This window comes from Patagioenas fasciata, chromosome 11 (assembly GCF_037038585.1).
Source record: "Patagioenas fasciata isolate bPatFas1 chromosome 11, bPatFas1.hap1, whole genome shotgun sequence".
NCBI lineage: Eukaryota > Metazoa > Chordata > Aves > Columbiformes > Columbidae > Patagioenas > Patagioenas fasciata.
The window spans coordinates 21,280,393-21,295,259 of NC_092530.1; positions in this window are offsets into that span (position 1 = coordinate 21,280,393).

A 14,867-nucleotide genomic window follows, 5' to 3' on the forward strand; every position below is an offset into this window, starting at 1 on the left:
CGCTGTGCTTTTTTTCCACTTGAGATCTTAGAAACTAGCTGCTGGCTGCTGCTTTTCATTTAGAAGGGTTTTTCCCCCTTTTGAAAGAAATACAATCACTACCAAGTATTCTGGAGGGACTTCATCTTTAAACAAATAATGTTTTTCTTGTTGGGTGTGCACTATTATTTTCTTAATTATTCCTGGATTTCTGCCTGTTCCACCGAGAGTTTTCGCAGATGGCAGAAACAATTGGTCTTTTTTTTTCTTTTTATTATGCTAATAGCAAAAAGTATCCCTAATAAAAAGACTCTGTACATCCCATAAATTCAAACAGGACATGTTTTGCCAACAATCACACCTCTTCATTGAGGCATCATGTCTGTTTCTTTTTTTTCTTTTTTTCCACATTACTACTATTGTTTACTACTCAGCCTTGCTGAGTGGTGTCAAAACGAAAGGAATCAAGTCATTTATTTAGCACCAAAGGCATCCCACTCACCCTTAGCGTGTATGTCGAAATCTCAGCAGATGTGGTGGGGAATGAACGGGTGAAGAGATTCACCTACACCTCTCACGTCTACTTGTGGGTGGCCTCTAATTAATTTGGCTTCGAGTCTCTGCTGCAAGGTAGATGGGTTGGGAAGTCTGGCTGGGAGTCGTCTGTTTGATTCGTACCTATTCTATGGAGAACTTCATTGTGTAGCTGTGTCTGACCCGCACCCTTGTGAGAACTAATTAAAAAAAAAAAAAGGCCCCACACTTATTGGAATGTCAAATATAAATGTCAGCGTTTCAAATGAAATGGTATCTTGGGAGGCTCCTGCACATTTAATCAGCCGGTTGCGCCATCTATATCATGGACTCAAAAGCAGCAGTGAGAACCACGAAAGGCACTGGCTTAACATCAGCAAAAGTGTTTGCCAAGCTTGGATTATGTCACTGCTTTATGATCTTGCTTTGTAAAGGGAGAATACTCTTGGGGAGGAAGGACTCGGCGTGCCGGATCTACAGCGAGAGCAAGGAATGAGTGCTGCTCGCAGAAACTGGGGGGGAGGGCGAGAGACTGTGTTTGCTGGGATATTTTTGCAGATGGATGCTTTATGGCCACCTTCTCCAAGCAGAGATGTGCCCTGCAGATCACTAGGGCTGGAAGCAGAAAGCCCAAAATACTCCAGTGGGGCTGTTTGCTGCCTTTCCCCGCGCTGCCCTCCCACGGGCTCACCTGCCGGGGCCCCTGCCTGGGCACTGCCCCTCGGGGCTCCCCGCATCCACCATTTGCTCCAGAGAAAGTGGAAAAGGTGCCAAGACCTGCTGGTTTTCCCTCACCCGCGGGGTACAGACACCTGGCCAGGTTGGGGCTTGTCAGATAGTCAAAAAGCGATGCCTTTGTAGAGGTGGCAGCTATGGAACCAGTTAAAATAATAAACGCCCCTGCACCGCACGTATTAAACACAGCCCGCTGAAGTGCTTCTGCTCCTTGTGCAGTCACAAGCCGTGGGCACCACTTCTGTGCGGCAGGTTTGCGGCAAAGGCAGGAAAATTCCTCTGAAGAGACCCAATTCTGTTTGTCCAGTGCAGCCCAAACGCCAGGCTCACCTTCGCTGTCTGCAAGTGGAAGGAGAATAAAGCAAAAAGCTTGGAGGTGATGTGCCCTTTGGTGGGACAAAGGACATCAGAGGGGAAAAAGGGCTTCTCTTCAAAAGTAACCCCTGGGTTTGTGAGCTGTGCTGCCTGCGCTGCCCTGGCTTTCCTGTTGTAGTGAGAGCCTTGTGTGAGGGTGCTGAAACACTGGCCCAGGTTGCCCAGAGAGGTGGTGGATGAACCATCCCTGGAGACATCCCAGGCCAGGCTGGAGGGGGCTCTGAGCAACCTGAGCTGGTGAAGATGTCCCTGCTCATGGCAGGGGTGTTGGGCAAGATGAGCTTCGAAGGTCCCTTCCAACCCAAACTATTCCATGATTCTATTCTATGATTTCTGCCACCCCCCACTGCCCAACTGGGAAACCTGCCACAGCAGCTGGGCTAACAAACTGCATCTCCTTCTGGGTGAGCATCTGGCCAGCCCCGAACTGCATCCCAGCCCCAAACTGCATCCCAGCCCCAAACTGCATCCCAGCACTGGGGTTTGGCATGGAATGAGGGTCCCTGTGCCTACAGGGCTGTGCAGGGCACAGTGGGGTGGGTGAGCAGCTCGGGGCGGTGGCGGGGGGCACAGCAGCTCATGGTTCCCCCATGTGCAGCACAGGGAACCATGACTTTCATTTATTACATTGCACCATGCAGTGCAGTAAACTACCGTCTTAAGCTCCAGCTTCTGCACTGACCTTTGCTCCGGTGTTTCAGTCCACTGCAGGCAGACCCAAGGGTTGTTTTTGTTTGTATGTTTGTTTGTGGTTTGTGTTTGTTTTGGGTTTTTGTGAGGGTTTTGTTTGTGATTTTGTTTGTTTGTTTTGTTGTGTGGGTTTGTTTTTTTTTTTTTGTTTGGTTGTTTTTTTTTAATAATGAATCTCCTTCATCTGACCTCATGCACCAGCCCTGGCAGTTTGCAATTTTCCCCAGCTTTGCACATAGCATGACAGTCCCAACCCTGGCTTTTCGGGCACTGTCAGTGTTTGTAGCAGCTTCGGCCGCTTACCACAGTGTGGAAAATGGGTGTGGTGGTCACTCCAACGGGTTTTTGGCAGCATCTCTTGCCTTCTCTTGGCTCAAAGAGTGCCCGGAGTGTAGCACTGTCTGGACAGGGATTTCATTACCCGCCATCCAGCCTGCCAGCGCAACCTTGTCATTGCAATTTGTCACACATATTTGGTATATGTTTAGTATCTGGCTGAGGGCTCGTTTGCCAAGCGATTCATCTATTCACTACTTCTCTGCTACAGAGGGTGGTTTGGTCTGTCTGGTGGGGCTGTGCCGAGCTCGCGGAGGGAGCGCTGGCCCTCCAAAGCAGAGAGGTGTGAACCAGCAGCGTGAGCTTCCCTACCACTCGCCTCCTTTTTCCACTAGAGGGAGGGTATTTTTGTAGAAAATAACTGTTTTTGTCAAAACAGTAATTTCAAAAGATCTTTTTGTTGTTCGGGGATGGAAACCTTCTGCAGAGGCACCAGCTCCCCACTCCTCCCCTCCTTGTCTTCACAGTTATTTGCTCTATTTATTTACTGCAAAATTTGCTCTATTGCCTGACATTTTTCGGTTATCAAAATATTTTGATTATGTGCAGGGGAGGGGGTGGGTTGATAGTGCAGCTGACATCTCGATAGAAAATTGCCTGTAAAATATTCTAACTAAATTCAGGACTGGGAAGAGTGAGATACTCCAGCCTGTCTCAGGCAAACCCTTCGCATCGCTGCTGCGACTGGGGCTTGTGCAGAGCCCCGGGTCAGCTTGGACACATTTCCCTGGATATTTCCAACCCTTTTGGGTTTGAGTGCTTGGCCGGAGCGTGAGCTCTCCCCATGGTTGCATCAAATACAGCAAGCACAGAAAGGAGGGCAGAGCAGAAGATGCTGCTGTGCGAGACACGACCCAAAACTGCTGTGAAGGTTTTGATGCCACATGAGAGGAGGCGGAGGATACAAAAAGCAGCTCTCGGAGGTGCAGGAGGAGAATTGCACATCAAGGTCACCCCAAAAAGGGCTGGAGCACTTTCTGCTTTGTTTCCTCTTGCTGTGAGAAGCAGAAACATGGTTGTCTATAGGGTAAGCGCCAGCGTGTTGGCCGTGGAGATGTCTTCTGGCTTCGTCCTTAAGCAAGTGCCACCGGCAGAAGATGGGCTGATCCGCAAGTGAAGAGCTGCTCACATCCTGAAAGCAAAGCTACTTTCATGCGTTTGAAACAGCGCTGAGAAGTTATCTATTATAGCAGCTCTCCGGCTTCTGATTGCAAAGCTGTTAGCAGTTTTGAAGATCAATACTTATTCAGATGGCATTCAATGACTTTGTCTGCTGTTGTGGTTTTTCTGTGTCTAAACAAGCTTCTTACTTCCCTAGAGCCAGCACGTTTAAAACTTATTCTGACTTGTGTTACCAAGCTTGCAATTTGTCATTAATACAGTATTCTGTCAGAAAAGCAGTACTGTGGGCATGTACATGTAAATATTGTGCTCTCCTGGCAAAGCAAAATGTCATGATAGAAAGCTGTAGATTAGACAGGGACATTTGCAATACAAACCTGTCCTAACAACAGACATTTGCAAAAGTCTTTGTTATGCTGATATAACAGGAAAACTGATATTTTCAGCTGGCTTTCTGTGCGAAACTGCAAGCCTGCAGCAGGAATTAATTCAGCAATGCACAGCACAGAAGCAGTGGCAAAACAGGCTTCAAATCATATTTCTCCTGTTGTCCTAGGTGCAAAGAGGAAATGTTGGATGTGTGGGAGGCCAAAACCTGCATGCAGCGCAGAGAATGACTGCACTACCCATAGCTTGCAAATGCACTTAAAATAGTGCCATTTGGGACAGAGGACCAGACACTTACTTGCCACATCTGGCCCAATTCCAGTGAAATCTAATAAAAGCTTTATGCTTTCCACCGAAACTGCAAACTGTAGCATTGTTCATAGAGAAAGAAGTGATATAAGGAAACAATTGCTTAGCATCATCACCGGACGTCTGTCTCTGAAAGCTGCAGTCATTCCTGGAGCTTGTGATGCCTCCATGTCTCTGTACCTGTCACCAGCCCTGGCTTGTGCGTGAAGCTGCAGGTGAGCAGGGCTCTGCGTGCAGGGGAAAGGTACAACTCAGCCCGGGGACGTGAAGATGAACTCCTGCAAAGGGCAGCCAGTGGGGCTTTGCGACCCCCCAGACACCAGGACAGCCGCTGTGCAAATCCCCTGCGGGGACGGCTGTAGGTAGAAATGCGCTGGGAAAGGCAAGAGAGGAGAAAACGTGGGAGAGAAGGAAGCAGCAGCAAAACCAGTCTAACCCCAAAGGCAGAACACCAAAATGAGACCACCCAGAATATGTTTAATTAGTACTTTTCCTAAATTAGTGCTTCTGTCTGCTCTCAGTGCTCATCCGTGCTTCCATGAAATGTCAAGTGAAATGGGTGCAATAAGACGTTGCTCTCAGGGGGTGGCAGACGGGTGTGCAGGCAGCGAGGAGAAGGTTCAGGCAGGAACCCGGGGCTGCCCTTAGGATGGGGTGCGGGATCGGGCCCCATGCCAGCCCCAGAGCCAGTCCTGCTGGGAATGGGTCTGTTTGCAGATGGTACCTTTGGGGGACACACCGCCGGGTGTGACGGGACAGAGCAGAGCTGCCTGCAGAAACACACACGTGTGTCCAAGCTGCTGCGGACCGCAGATCCCCATCCACCATGTGGGCTGCACAATTTAAAAAGCGCAGACAGTGTCTGAGTTTGCCCACTATTACATATTTCATGGATGCTGAAAAATGTGAGAAACAATTAGTGGTTTTTGAGGGAGGGGCAGGGAGATCTCTGCTTGGGGAAGGAAGACTAAGTGCTCCAAGAGCAAGACGATGCTCCCAGTTGCTGGCAGAACGGCTGTCCCGGTCGTTTGCAGAAGGGAGGTCTCTGAGCCCAAAGCGTGTCTGTTGGCCATGTGGGTGCTGGGCAAGGCACAAAGGTGGGTGTCTCATGGGTTGCAGCCCACAAGGGCGGTGGGAGAGCCATGGCAGAACAGCAGGCATCAGCTTCCAGGGAGGTGGCTACTGACGCACCTTCTCCGCCTGCGCGGTTGGGAACGGTGCAGTTTGGCACCCTGCCCTGGCTGGACCCTACCCGTGGGGGATGCACAGAGCAGCCCAAAATGTGCTGCTTTGTCATGGAGGTGGGTGCTCGTCACCCCCTCCTGCAGCGCAAATGCCGAGCCCCAGGTAGGGGCAGATGCACTGGGGTTGCTCCTTCTGTGAGTGCAGCTCCCATCTCGCCCACACTGAATTTCACCTTCCATCACATCACCCAACCTGTGACCACCTCTCATGGCCAGCTTGGCTATTTGCTTCCCGGACAGCTTCGTACCCTCTGGAAATTGTGCGGATGCAGCCAGCTCCTCACGCCAGGCTGGCTCAGCGCTGCTCAGCCCTTCCCAGCCGGGCTGTTCCCTGGGCAGACACGTGCACAGAATCACAGAATTGCAGAATCATTTTCGTTGGAAGAGACCCTTAGGATCGTTGGGTCCAACCATAACCTAATTCTAGCACTAAACCATGTCTCTGAGAACCTCATCTACATGTCTTTTAAACCCCTCCAGGGATGGTGACTCCACCACTTCCCTGGGCAGTCTGTTCCAATACCCAACAATCCTTTTTGTGAAGAAATTTTTCCTCATGTCCAATCTGAACCTCCCCTGGTGCAACTTGAGGCCTTTTCCTCTTATCGCGTGTCGCATGGGAGAAGAGACCAACACCCTCTGTGCCCCAGCCTCCTTCCAGGCAGTTGTGAGAGTGGTGAGGCATGGCACAGCCCTGAGCACCGCGGCTTTACGGGAGCACGCCGAGGAGACAGGAGACATGGAAACCCACGGCGTGAAGCTGAGGAGGGGAGCAAGGCGACCTCCTTTTTGTTTTCCAGTCTGGTATGTGATTTAGGAGAGGTGGCGATGAGACAGTCTATTGGAGCTGCTGCCTTTTAGTTTATTCTTTTGCACTGGCTACTTCTAATTAAATATTTTTATTAAAAAATAATTATTTCTGAATCTTTCTCCGGGAACAAGATCTGCATTTCTGTACTCCTTACAGGAAAGAAATCCAATATTTTTTGAAAGAAAGAGAAACTTTTAGCCTCTTGGGGAAAATACCTAACTGTAAAGAGACAGAAGAAAAAGCCCAAATTAGTTTCATGATGTCAGTAAATGATACCATGAATTGGGAAATCCATGAGTTTCGCTGAAACCAGTCACCGTTTCCACCTCCCCCTGCCTCTCATCTGCTTCAAAACACTTTTGCTCAGGCTTGGGGCTAGAGGACTGCAGAGTTAACTGAATATTTTCACATCTGGTTTGAAGAAGAGTTGGAACACTAATTTCACTGAAGAATTAACAGCATTAATGGAGTTTATTTGTGTCTCTCGGTATATGGCAATATATTTTAGCGTTCTCCTTGAGTACATGCGTGCCAGGACTCCCTGGCCTGGCACTGCTGGCTTACCTGCTCATCAGAGAGGAAGGTTTGCTGCCTCCCTGAGAGATAACAGGGCTATTCTCAACCATGGAAAAACTTTTTACTGTTTCATTTTATCAGCCTCTGGTTGGGAAGGTTTCACCATCCGAGCCCTGGATCTTCTACAGTTTCACTGACTTCAACTTTGCGGTTTCGTGCGCTGAAAGGCAAGCAGCTGTCGATGATACTGAGGAAAGTTAACACGAGAGACTACTACATGTGTTTAACCGTTTATCTGCATCCGCAAAAATACTCACAGAAAGCAGAGAGATCAGTTTTGAAAGCTGAAGGATTTCTCCCCGGAAAATGTTTTCCCTACTGAGTTGTGCAAATCGAAAGGGTCGATGGTGAGGCTTCACTTGGAGAATGCCCCATGGTGTGGGTCACCGGCTGTGGGAGCAGCCCCCCAATGTGCAGAAGCCAACAGTGAGCTCTGCACAAGAAGAAATGTCTGTGGGGCATCACCCAGCACTTGGAGCTGGTGTTGGCAGAAGCACTGGCAGCTGCCCCCAAGGGGACTTTGATGGGGTGCCCCGTAGTGAGATGGGTGCCTTGGGGCTGGCGAAAAGCACCAGCTCATGGTGCTGGTCACCTCTGGGCTCCAACCACCTCAGAGAAGGCATCGGTGCCTACTGAAACTTCTGGGCAGGTTTTCTTTTCTCCAGCAGCCGCCGTTTACAAACTCGAGCCAGAGCTCACCTCCTCTCTGCCGCCTCTGCCGTCCCCGAGGAGGACGACGGGCAGGGAGCCACTGCGCTCAGGAAGAGGCTTTGTTGCAGGGCTCAGCCATTGAATTCAGCCACTTTCAGGGAACCCCACACTTGTTTTAAAGGATTGTTGTTTGCTCTGGAAAGCAGCTCTAAAATGCCGAGGCTGCAGACCCTGAACACCAGCGTGCACTGTCAGGAGCTGCTGACCTGCTCGTGTCCCCCAGCGAAGGCTGGACTTGGACCCTGCGTGGAGCTGCCCAGGTTTTGGGGTGGTGGTGGCAGAGGCCAGGGTGCAGCGTGTACCCGGCACAGCCTCTGCGGTCGGTAATGCACAGTGGGTCACTGTGGCTTCCTGGGGTGCTGGGAAGGAGGAGGCTGTGCGGAAAGGATAACAGCATTATTTTGTTGTTGTTGTTGTTTAATTTACATCCTCTTCCTTCTCCCCTTGCCTTGAAGCTCCTCATTGTGCTGGGCTGCTCCTGGGGCACAGCAAGGGCTTCAGCTCACTTGAGGCAGATATTTCACTTCCTTTGCTAAGCAGTGGTTCCTTTCCAAGTCCCAGGAACACCAGGAGCACAAGTGAACCATGGCAGTGAGTGCGGCAGCTGGACATCGCTGCGTGGACAGGGATGGGGACAGGGACACGAGGCTTTGAGCAGGAGGGCTGTCTGTGCAGCATTCTCCGGTGCCAGGTCACCCTCCAAGATGTCTGGCTGAGATATGGCAGCCTGAGGCATAACCGGGCTTTTACGAGGCCTTGGAGAAGGTGTCTTGGCAGTTGTCATTTACGCCGTGCAGAGTGCAGCTCCCCCACCTCTCTCCCTAGTTGGCAATAACCGCTAGAAAGCAGCCTTGAAGCAACAACCAGCTTTCTAATAAAGCTGGCAAGTTTTGCCAAGACCAAAAATGCAGGAGAACTGCATGCAATCATTGAGCACAGCCTGCAAACCAGACATTGCACTGCGATGGCCCAGTCTGATTCAGTGCTTCCCTGCGTCCTTTGGCAGGATAGTGGTCGGCGGCTGCTGAGCCAAGCTGCAGCCTTTGCTCTGCGCTGGTGTCCTCCTGCTCTGTTGGTGGCATGTTGGTGGCCAGCTGTACCCCTGCGATGCCAGAGCAAGGCAGGTCACCTCTGATGGTGGTGGCTGTTGCACAGGTTACACAAACAGTGCAAGCTGTGGAGGTATTGGTGCAAAAAGCCATATGGTGTGTTTGTAAAGAATGGGTTGACAAATCCATGATGTTCTCTCCATGCCCATGTGTGACTTTAATAAAGTGATCCAAGCGGTACCAGTCCGGTTTGTGTGATCTTCTTCATAACCATGTGTCGTGGTATCACTCCCAATAGCATTTGTTAAAGCTTCTATTTTGAGGGAAGGTTTTTACGCGTTTCCCAGGGTGTGTGGATCCTGTCTGGACCCTGTGATGCTCTGCCCTTCAGCACCCCACTGCCCAGCTGGCACCAGGGACCTCCCCTTTACTGCAGGCTGGCTCTGAGACATGTTTTCGGGTTTTGCTGGCCCTGGAGAACAGGGGTGGCCCTAGGGTTTGGTGTCACCGGAGCAGTGCCAGCGCCGTGCCGGAGCGGTGCTGGGCTGAGGACCAGCAGAGGGAGCACAAGAGTGCAAAAATCCCACCTGGGAGCTCGGGGGACGAGGGCTCCTGCTATACTGGTGTGCACTGGTGTGCACTGGTGTGCACTGATCCACTCTGGGCCCCACGGCTGCTCTGCCCTGTGGGTGGGACACCTGTCAACCCATCCCAGAGCCGTGGGGCTCCCCAGGGTCAGCGAGGCCAGCGGGACCTACATGGAAAGCACCGAGTGACCGAGTAGCGCAGGCAGTGTCCATCACTCGGGGTCTCCATCAGCAGCCCCCCAGCGCCAATATCCGTCGGGAGCCAGCGGAGATAAGGGGTCCCATGCTCAGGACGCAGCCTGTGCGGGGACTCTGCATGTCCCTGCAAGGCACAGCACAGCTGGAACTCTGCAGCGACATTGCAGGCTTGTCGGATCGCATTTCAGTTCAGATTTTGTGTTCCTTGAAGCCGAGTCCTTCTCCTGTGCGTGCTGCCAGAGCGAGCAAACTCCTCTTGCCCCAAGTGGGGCGGGGGGGTCAAGGCAGCGGGTACGTGCTGTGTCCCAAAACACTGAGCTGCCCTCTGGGCTCTGCAAAGAAACTTCCACTTGCCTGAGGCTGACTTGCTTTTGGAGTTCATTCTCTGAAAAAGACACTGTGGCAAAGTCCAGGGAATGATTTTTTTTTAATGGAAAGCTATATTTGAATGAAAACAGACCAGCCATCCAATTGTAGCCAAAGGACCCGCTGATATCCCTGCTGCGGCTTGGGGCAGCCCTCCTTGCTGCAATGCTTTTTCACCCACAGCCAAAGATACCACCAGGCTCCAGTTTACACCAGGTTTTTCACACAGAGGGTTATCTGTTCTTCCCATTTAGTGTCCGCAACCTGCCTGTCCTTTGAATAACTCTCCAGCTGCATTTGCAATGCGATGCCCATGTTAGGACCCTCTTCACCACCCTGTGCCCAGCAGCAGGACAGGTCCCTGCACACAACAGGCTCTGCTTGGGCCAGGCAATCAAAACAGGCTATCGCAGGGGCTCACAAAGTAAAAAACCAAGCAATTTCCAGCACATCACTGCTGTCAGTACAGTACTGAGGGCTGGTTTTTCTTGCTTGCTCAAGAAGAGTGAATTCCACCCAGGAGGAGTTCACTCCTTTCCTGTGCTAGTATTAAAAATGTGCTGGATGGTTTAAGTTTAGGCCTGGTTATCTTTCACGCCTCATAGTTTAACACAATTGCATGGCAGGATGTCTGCAGTGGTCAGATGGGAATAACAGAGTTGTTAGGCACTCCAGAAAAGGAATTAAATCGCACTGAGGAGTTTGCACAGTTACTTATGGTGCTACTGTGGGGACAACTGCTAGGTCTTGTCTAGTAAAGCTTCAGCATTTATTTAGGAAAGCACAGACAACATTTTTTACATTTTTGGCTGCCTTTCATAGTGGGGCAGTGAGTCTTTGTCACAGCTGCTGTGGGGGACCATCTTGCTTGTGGCAGATGCCGAGGAAGTGCAATTGTCCCCCTGTGCGGGTGGGAAATGCAAGTGCAGAGCTCCACTTGGAGGCTGGTGGTGGCTGAGCTCAAGTCCCTGGGGGCCTCAGCCCAAACCTTAAACACAAAACCATCTCCTGCAGTCCTCCATGTGCCGAGCACCAGGTTTCTGAGCATCCCCATCCCAGCTCATGACTCTTTGCCAGCAGCTTTCCCACGCTTGGAATCATAGAATATCCTGGGTTGGAAGGGACCCACAGGGATCGCTGAGTCCAACTCCTGTCCCTGCACAGGACAACCCCACAATTCACATCATGTGTCTGAGGAAATTGTACAACTGCTTCCTGAACACTGTCAGGCTTGGGGCCGTGACACCTCCTCGGGGAGCCTGTTCCAGTGCTCCACCACCCTCTGGGTGAAGAACCTCTTCCCAACGTCCAACCTAAACCTTCCCTGCTTGCTGCTGGGTGTCCCTGCAGAAACCGTGCTGCTCTCTGCAGCTTAAGCAACACCAAGGATAAACCACCCTTGCAAAAGCTTGAGCCCCAGACGAATTTCCCCAAGACCAGCTGAGCCCCAGCACTGATATCCAGCTCCAAACCCCAGGGGTTGGACCCTGGGGCGTGGGTACAGGTGACACCATATGTGAGGTCCATGAAGTAAGAGTGACCTTGGTCCCAAGGCCCCCTGTACTTAAAACACCAGCAGCAGAGCAAAGCGCGCGTCCGCCCGAAGCTGCGGCAGAGGCAAGGGACAGAGCTAACGCCGGCGGGAGGGAACGGCAGCTCTGGAAATGTGTGAGTCATGCTTGGGTCTGACATTCAAGATAAAAAGGCTGAGATGTGCAGGCTGTGCTGGTTTCCTCAGCGGCTCCCAGGCGGGCTAGGGGGCTTTGGTGGGTGCATCTTTGTGGGGCCCGGCCCCCCCACCCCAGGGCATCCAGACACACAAGAGCAATTGTGGCTTCCTCAGTGTTGGGCAATGAATGGGGCCTGAATATTGTTGTGGATTTCAATAGAAAATGCTCTCAGATTGAAATGACCTTGATTACAGCTGGTTGTATAATTTGTTGTGAATAAGGTTCTGTGCAGAGTCTGGCATTTTGGTTTTCATTGCATAATAATTAGTGATTACATTTTTCCAGTATTTATCCTGTGCTAATCTTGATATGAGCCTGAAATGCCAGCAGTGTGATGACAAGAGCCAGCATCCTTGCCAACCAGAGCATTATTTATTTTCTATAGGAAACACCAAGCATCCCAGAGCTGCTTGCCTCTCAGAAACATGCAACTCATGCCCATTTGACTATTTTTAATTTTCCTAAGGGCTCTGCAGGTCCCCCTTGGGGACAGATGCAAATAGGAAGATATGTTTGTCAGCCCTGTGCACACTGTCAACAAAAACTTCCTGCAAACATATTCCCATGTAAACCAATTTACTCCCACAGTATTCCTTTCCATCATTATGGGATTACGGTTTTAGTAATGAAAATGAGAATGAATAGTCCTTGGTATTTACATTGACCGTTTACAGAACCAGAACTTCTTGCCTTCTATGCAATTTCTGGCAAAAATATGTCAACAGAATTATATAACAAAATAATAGTAAAAATCAGTGATTATTCATAGAAATGTAATTAAGATTCAATGCATCTTTTTGCACATGATATAACTCTAAGGACACACATGGAATGGTAGTGATTAAAGTACAGATACAACATTTAAGGTGGGAAAAAACCTATGTGAGCATCAGTACGTCTTACTCTACGCTAGAATATGTCCAGTTTAAATTGTTTGAGCCTGGGTTTTAAGTAAGCCACACAAAAAAAGTCTGCTTTAAACCACCATGGTTGTGTCTGTACAGGAAGTTGCATCTGTGTATTTAAGCTGGTGCAAATTTGTGTGCAGGCAAACCCTACGTGGTGTGTCCTTGTGGAGGGTCACGTTCAAACCCACAGCACGCTGTGCTGACTGCAAACCAGGTGAGCCCCAAGAGCCAGAGCAGAAGCTTGAAAAAAATGGGAGATAGTCTCGATTTGGCTGTGGTGATCAATAAATCCAGGACAAAATAATTCACTAAGTTGTCGGCTGCAGTGAATTAATCACCTGGTATTTTTTTGCTGTTCTACTTCTTCCGTTGGTTCTCACTGAATAGTATCATTCACAGGAACTTTATAGCATCTATAGGAATTTTATATATGTACACAGTGTTTATAGGAACTTAATTTTTTTATGTGAAATGTGATTTCTTTGAAGGATAACTATACACTGCAGTCAATAACACCAATGACTTCAAATCCATGCTCTGGCTGTCAGGGTGGTGGGCTGGCTGACAGGAAGATGAGCCTGTTGGTCCTTGTATGTGCTCAGGCTGTTGTAAAGCACCAACAGGGCTCTGGGACCTGCTGCAGCTCCAAGCCCAGTGATGCAAAGGACTGTTTTCAAGTATCCACGTGAATTGGTTGGGAAGGATGTTGCCAGAGCACCTCCAATGGGGCATTTCCACTGGGGCATCGCCAGTGGGGCATCTCTGGGAGCTGCACTGGAAGATGGGCTTGTGCCTTCCCAGCACAGGGCGTTGCAAACGCAGAGCTAGAACTTGGATTTGCAGCAGCAGAGCTCTAGAAGAAGGGTTTGTCCAACACAGGGATGGAAGACAAGACCTGTCTGGCTTCTCCAGCCTGCACCCAGGGGAGTCCAGCCAGCTCGGCTGTAAATGTTATTGTATATTTATAAATAAGAGCAGACTGGAGGGACGACATGGCTCTATTTACCCCAGTGGCATGTAAAAGTAAACACCTCGGATGAACCAATCATTAACTTGCCTCCCCTGCTTTGCTTTCGTGCCTTCTTATATGCATAGAAACATTCCCTTTTTACTCCTTTGCTCCATCTGTTTTTGTTTGCTCTATCTCCACAGGACTGATTTAATAGCCCTCCTTGAACTTGGAGAAGGCTATCATTTGCTTGCAGATCAAAACAATGCTGGCTGCCTTACATCTGCAAAACCCCCAAATTCTGCTTTATGATTGAGATAAAAATCCTCCTCTTAGCTTCAGAAAACAAGCAGTGAAACTTTGTGTGGTTCAGGATAGTCCCATGAAAACTGAGACTTTACTGAGAGCTTGGGAGCAAGCCAATTTGATGCATTAATCTCAAGAAATAAATCACATAAATAAGAGATAAGCACATGTTTCTCCCCAAGCAAATAGAGGCCACTTGGCTGTGAAAGGCACGTCCTTTGCAAATAATGAGTGGGAGACTCTAATTTCATGCCTGCAGTTGGTGTTTCTTCAGGGGCTTGCAGACTGTGAGTAGAGGAGTAGCTGAGCGTTATCAGGCATCTATTGAAAGGCTGTACATCTTGCACAGCTCGCATAGCCAGCAGAAAAGTCAGTGTAGACTATTTTCCCACCCACACACTTTCACAAGGAGTCAACGGCGCCACTACTGCACAGGTCTTGTAAAGGGTCAAGGATTTATTTTTCTTCAGCGAGCAACAAACTTCTTTTTCCACCAGCAATAATATTTGGTGACAGCAAGGCACCATCCCTAGGAAACAGTAGTCTCTGATCCAACAGATGCTGAAACTGCAGGCATGCTGTTGGGTGCAGAAACCCCTGCTTTACACCAGGTAAGATTTCAAGGACAGGTTCTGGAAAGGTAGGAAGCACCTGAATTGCTGCTTGGGAAATCTTAATACAGCTCCTTCATTTTTAATTGCATGAGGCTTGGTGAGGAGGGCTTTGCAGGCAACTCCAGGGACGCTGATGGGAGAGACAAACCAATGGGACTGGTCCAACATTGGGCACCGCTGGGGCAGGAGGGGTCCTGGATGGAGGCTGACAGGTACAGGCAGAGACTCAGGCTGTCCAAATGACAAATTAGGCAATCTGTGCTGCTTTGCATCCACCTTGATCTTTATTTTCCCTTTGGACAGTGAAAAACCAGGGCTTTCCATATGGGGAAGCTACAAGGGTGAGGTCCT